A 6,133-nucleotide genomic window follows, 5' to 3' on the forward strand; every position below is an offset into this window, starting at 1 on the left:
GCATCAGGAGGGCACTGGCCTGAATGATGCCAACCATTAAGTAAGTTACCCACTGTAACTTACTAAAAGGTTACTGTAAAGTGCAGAGCTCCTCTAACAAGAAATTATGGGAGTACCTTGCTCACAGGCAGAATTCTTTCCAAACCCATACAAATAATGGCTGACTTATCTGCCCTTCCTAGATCTTGCTGAACATTCAAATGTTTAGGTTTGTCTCCACAATTTGCTAATGTTTGTTGTCCACCTCTTCATCAGTTCCATTTCTGTTGTATCTCACTTCTATGTGACTGTTTCTGTGTGTAATTAAGCATGAATGAATTTTGGGTAGGAGGCAAAGTGCTAAAGGAAATTCCCAGTGGTTTGCTTGCCTTTTTTTTTTTTTTTTTTTTTTAAATGAAATAGACCTGTGTTTCTTCATCTGCCAAATGTTTATTCTACCTTCACAATGTTCAGATGTGAAAGGAAAGGAAACCCACTGGGTTTTATTTAATGTACTTCCCTGTAAACCTCCTTCATGTTTGGCAAACTTGCTTTGCCATGTGGAAAATTGAACTGTAAACAGTTTGAAACTAGCTTGTCTTTTTAACTTTTCCTCAGAAGCATTTAACATGTTCTCTAGCAAAGTCTGTAATACTGAGCATTATTTCCTGATGACCCTATAATGAAAAAAAAGAAAAGCTTTCTTAGTGCCATAAATCAGATATAGTGGCTGTTTGAAGAGGTGATGGTCATTAGGTGTTGCTAGAAACCACATTATGCCTCTCTTTTAACAGCATACACTGGATGGAGCCACAGAAAGCCATAAATGAATCACATGTCATGCAAAAAGAACAACATTTCAGTGTCTCACCACCAAGAGGGTGGTGAAATACGGGAGCAGGCTTCCTAGAGCGGTGGTTGATGCCCCAAGCCTGTTAGTGTTTAAGAGGCATTTGGACAATGCCCTTAATAATTTACTTTAACTTTTGGTCAGCCCAGAAGTGGTCAGGGAGTTGGACTGGGTGGTCATTGTAGGTCCCTTTCAAATGATCTACTCTGGTCTAGTCTATGTTGAAAGCCAGGGAATGGAGAATTATGTTGGAAAGTGTAGTTTTAATCTCATCCCTATATATTTAGAAGTATATTCTTGTTGCATTAACTATCCATAAAATGTCTAAACCTGGGGAATGTTGAGTATATGAAGGTCGGTGCAATACACAGGTTTCATATTTGATAGGTTAATATGATTCACAAACCAGTCGATATTTAAAAAGACATATTTGTGCTAGCATAGAGGAATTTCCTCTGTGTGTAATATTGATATTACGGCGAAATCTCCTATGACTGTGAAATCTTAAGTGAAAAACCTACTCGGTGAAGGGCATGCAGTTCCTTGAGCATTTGAGCCAGCAGTTGTCTCTCCTGAACAGCTGAGCCAGTGCTGTCAGGTTTTCAGATCCAATGCCCAGACTAATCAGACCTTCCAGTGGAGCCATTACTTGTCTATGTATTCTCAGCATCTTGTCTCTGGTGTCCCTTTGTGAGAAGTCCCTGTGCCAAATTTCCACTTTCGTTTAGTTTCTCCTGTTTGTTCTTTATCAGTGTATTCTGTGAACTTCATCTTGTGTGTTCTACCACTTCCTGTGTAGATTTAATTAATGATGCATTCCGTGAATTGTTTAGGACCTGTAGCAACCACAGTAAAAGGTACACACCAAGATATTTAAACCATAGTAAAATGATGCCTTAATTTGATTTATTACCAATAAAAATGGGACAAATGTAATAAGGAAGTCCTGGACTTTCATATTTGTGCAATTAAGTGTGTGTGAAGTGGAGCGGGCAAGATTGTCATCATGCTGTCTTCAGCCTTACCTAACCTCACTATAGTGACAGTTGCTGGTTACCATCTTTCAAGGCCTGACAGAACTGGAGGTGAACGGAAGACACCAGAAATGAGAAGACTCAGAAGTGAAATATGAACTGGAGCTCACTATGGGCGGGAGTCAAAAGGCCACCTTAGATTTGAAACAATCAGTATATATTTGTTGCCTCATACAGGATAAGATTGTATCAGCAGGAGATAGATTTATTTATCTCATATAGGTCAGTGTAGTTTAGTAATAAAGCATATCCAGTCGCCTTGTACCGATACAGCTGTAAAATAACTTTGTACTGTTGGTAAAAGGAGAAAAGAAGGATTCTTTTCCGAAGCAGCATTCCTCTAGCGCTAAGCTTATGTTCGCATCTGCTGGAGTTTCAACACCTTCTCTGAGATCTAGGTGTGCTGGGAAGGGAAGATTTTCTTCCCTTAAGGGTTGTCTTTCTGTTGGTTCTTGAAGTGAGATGTTAATTTTTAATTTAAACATGTATTCCTTTTGTTTTACATTTATTTTGCTTTTTGGTTATCCACATAGTCATACATACCCTACACTCCTTATTATTGTAATACTTGAACTTCTTATGTCTTGTTCTTTGTTTACTGAATGGGAAAATGCAACTTGCATTTTCCCAATAAACACAAAAGCACACTTCTAGGTGTTTCTTGAAAATTAGACACCCTTTTACAAGTCCTGAGCACAAGCGCATTACATTTTCACAAACTGAATAATAAAGGCATCCATTAAAACATCTCCTGCTTCTCCATGTGTGTTGAGGTGTCACTTTGTCTGTTTTGCAACACTTAGAAGCACAGTTGCAGGTCAAAACTGAAAGTGACTACAGTCCTTGCAGGATGTTATTTTCCAATATTTTTCATCGGTTTCAAATGCAATCGTATTTCTCTCTACACAAAAAATGTACGTATTTTGTATTCCACAGAATAGTTTGCATAGGTGATGATATACAAGCTTAGGCTTATGACTAAGTTTACAGCAAACAAGAGCACCATGCATAAGCTCTTAAACCAGAAAAACTGGGCCAGCAGTGCATTAGAGACACATGAAAGATAAACTGTCTCAATTTTTCTGAGTGGGGTGGTCACACAAGTGAAGAGAGGATTGCGTGCAGAAGGGTGAGGGAGAAGTGAGTGAGCTTGTGATTTGAAAATCTTGGTCATTAGCTCAATGATCCTGCTGATTTCACTGCAGAAAAATGTGTTAGCACATTTTTAAAATTGCTTTCTAATGTCTCATGCACTTTCAGGATGTGCAGTTCAATAACGCTCTGAAAACCAGAGTGAGGAATCAAGGTTAGGTTAGGGTTAGGGTTAGGTAATGCAACCTTAACTCTGCCTCCCGGAAGGAGCAATAATCACTGGGAGTTGTCTGTTGGTATCCAGCTGTGTCCCCAGCTTTAGATGATGCTGAATTGAGGGGTTAAGGGATTAGCTGGAGCACCTTGCAAGCACTATTATTGGGGCATGACATGATGCACCCCATTTATATGATCAAAAGAAGACAACAGAGATTCCCTAAGGGATCCAGAATTGCCAAAGCTAAGTTTTATGTGTCCCTGGTGGACTCCTGGGGTCTTGTAAGAGCTGCTGATGTACAGGGAAGAGGAGGTTGTGAGGGTCCTTGGTAGGCCTGTGAAAGTTTAGCTTTCTGTAAAAGTTATGTGGCAAAGAATAAGAGGTTGTAAAATTTAACAGGGTTAATTCTGGGTACCAGAGTAAATGAGTGCACAGCTGTGTGGGATGCTGTGGTTTAATATGTCTTATGTAAACATATGCTTAGATTTAGCAATGAGATGGAATCAGTGTCAGAGCCTCAATTCTAGAACAATGTCTATAATCTTCACAGGAAAAAATACATGAATTAAACTACAGTTGCTCAAAAAGAGCACAACTTAGGTGTTTTTGGTGTGTATCTTAACCCATTATTGCCTGACTTCAGAAGTTTGAGTGACACTGAACGCAGTGCATGGGTGGTAAGTGGTCCTAGTCTGATCCTTCTCCCTGTAAAACTCCCCATAGTGGAACAGGGCTAATGGTCTTACTCTGAAATAGCTAAAATATGTTAGGGCCAGTGAGAGAAACAAAAAATTTGGTCTAACTTTCTCAAATTCTAACAGCGTATTGGGGAACATCTGTCTCCTTTCCACTTCCCTGCTCACCTTTCCCCTAAATATGTCATCCTTGCGCCAGAGAGCATTTCCAAATCACCCTCTTTAATTCCCATTGAACTGTTGTGAGTAGCAAAGTTGTAAGTGTGTAAAAAGCTGGTGCTTTCCATCTCACGTTTTCTGTTGCTGGACACACTGTAGACATCAGTTTAGTCTGGGGCAATAGTTCTGGGGTACCTGAGGTGCCTAATGTGCTGCGTCTGGAGATGCCTTTTTATAATGAGGTGACTAGCTTGGTTGTTTTTTCTTTGAAAAGGAAAGGGTGAGACTCTTCTTGTGTTCAGCCTAGTGAATTTGTACCAAGAGAATGCATTGCAGTAGTTAAATCGCTACATTGATTGGGATAGATCAGTGTGTTGGGTGGAAGATGAGCCCAGGTCAGTGACTCAGTGATTTATGCACAGCGCAGGTATGTTAACAAAGAGCTTGTGATCACTGTAGTCACCCAAATAATGTATAACCATATGTGTATAAAGTGCTCCAGGGAAGTAAGAAATAAGAGGTCAAGATTTTCTGGCAGCAGCTTCTGGAAGGAATAGAGGCGAGATCTGTGATTGCTTGTGAGAGCTCTGTTACTCATCCCTGGTGAAGAGGAGACTTATTTAAATCTCATGAAAGCACAACGTGCTGCAGTTTTGTCCTTCCCAGTCTCAGGGTTAAATTTGTGTTTCCTTCGATGTCTCTCCAGCTGAGTTGAAAATAACTTCCATGTGTCACTGCTTCTCTCTTTAAAAATAGTTGGAGTTCCTTCTAAATTACGTTCAGTATTCAGAATATACCCCCAAAATACAAATATCCACAAGCAGTTGAATGTAGTTTTAATTTCTTCATTTCAGTATGTTCTGGGGAGTTAGAAGAGGTACTCTGTTCTTCCTTCAGTGCTAAAGAACAGCAGTCTCCCAGTATACAACCAGTGTCTGAAATTCCCAACACCTTTCTGAACATTAGTTTTGATAAGTTATTTCACGTTTCTGTTAATAGCCAAAGAAACAAGGAGTGAGGTGAAGTTCCCTCGTGGGGAGCATAGGGACGGCTGGGTTTTAGTATGGGATGAGACCCCAGGACTCTCGTCTCGCAGGTCTGGTTTCTGACTATGACAACACATTACTAACCAGGATGTCTTTTGGCTGCCCCACCAGTAATCCAATCAGGAATATTTGTCAGAAGGATGTAGAAGCTGCATTTCCTTACTTTTTGTTAAGAGTTGTAGGAGAAGAGAGTCAAACTGAGGGAAATGCAGGAAGAATTGAGTCAATGCCTGCTCAAAGAGGCAGCCAACCCTTGGCCAGTCCTCTGGTGCTATCTGGAGAGGGTACTGTCGGTCCCCAGCCAAACCAGCAGGAGCTATGGAGAGGAGACTGAGCTATGGAGAGGAGACTGAGCTACGGAGAGGAGACAACAAAAGGTCCTGCCTTGGTGAGGAAGAGTTGCAGTGTGGAGCAGAAGGGATGTAAGAGAGGGGACAGGGGTGCTATGATGGTGCTGCTGGGGAGATGTAGAGTGTTGTGCAGGACCCGTTAGTTGTGCTGTCCATGGAACAATTTGTTATTTAGGAGCTCTGATTACCATTCAGAGAAAGAGATGAGAAGAAAACAAGGGTGGCAGAAAGTAGTTCCATTTCCTTTGGTGATGAAGTGGGATTTCAGTGAAGGGCACAAGATCACATTTAGAGCCAATGTAGCTTTGCAGGTTCTTTCACCAAGAATGTTTTTGTTTCTTTGAAGATGAGATTACTAGATTCTGACAGAGCTGTCTCCATGGTAGCAGAGCAGGCTATGGAGGGGACAAACACAAACCCAAGTTTTCATTTCAGCTAACATTGTTTTCTTAGGACTTGCCTGCACTGGGACACTTGGGAATGTTACAATGAAATAAACTGATGCTCACATGTTAAGTTGCACTAAACCTCTGTGTAGATGCTCTCTTTCATTGTAACTTAGGTCACCGTATCTTAGCCTGCTGTGAAATAAAACTGCCTTTCTTCTGAATAAAAATGTAATAAAGCTTCATTTATGTACATCGACTAGTTGATTTGTCTTGACTGACATTTTCCTTAGCATCCCCACACAAATGAAGCCTTAAGTGAAGA

Source organism: Chlamydotis macqueenii, chromosome 2 (assembly GCF_036417535.1).
Source record: "Chlamydotis macqueenii isolate bChlMac1 chromosome 2, bChlMac1.mat, whole genome shotgun sequence".
Lineage (NCBI taxonomy): Eukaryota > Metazoa > Chordata > Aves > Otidiformes > Otididae > Chlamydotis > Chlamydotis macqueenii.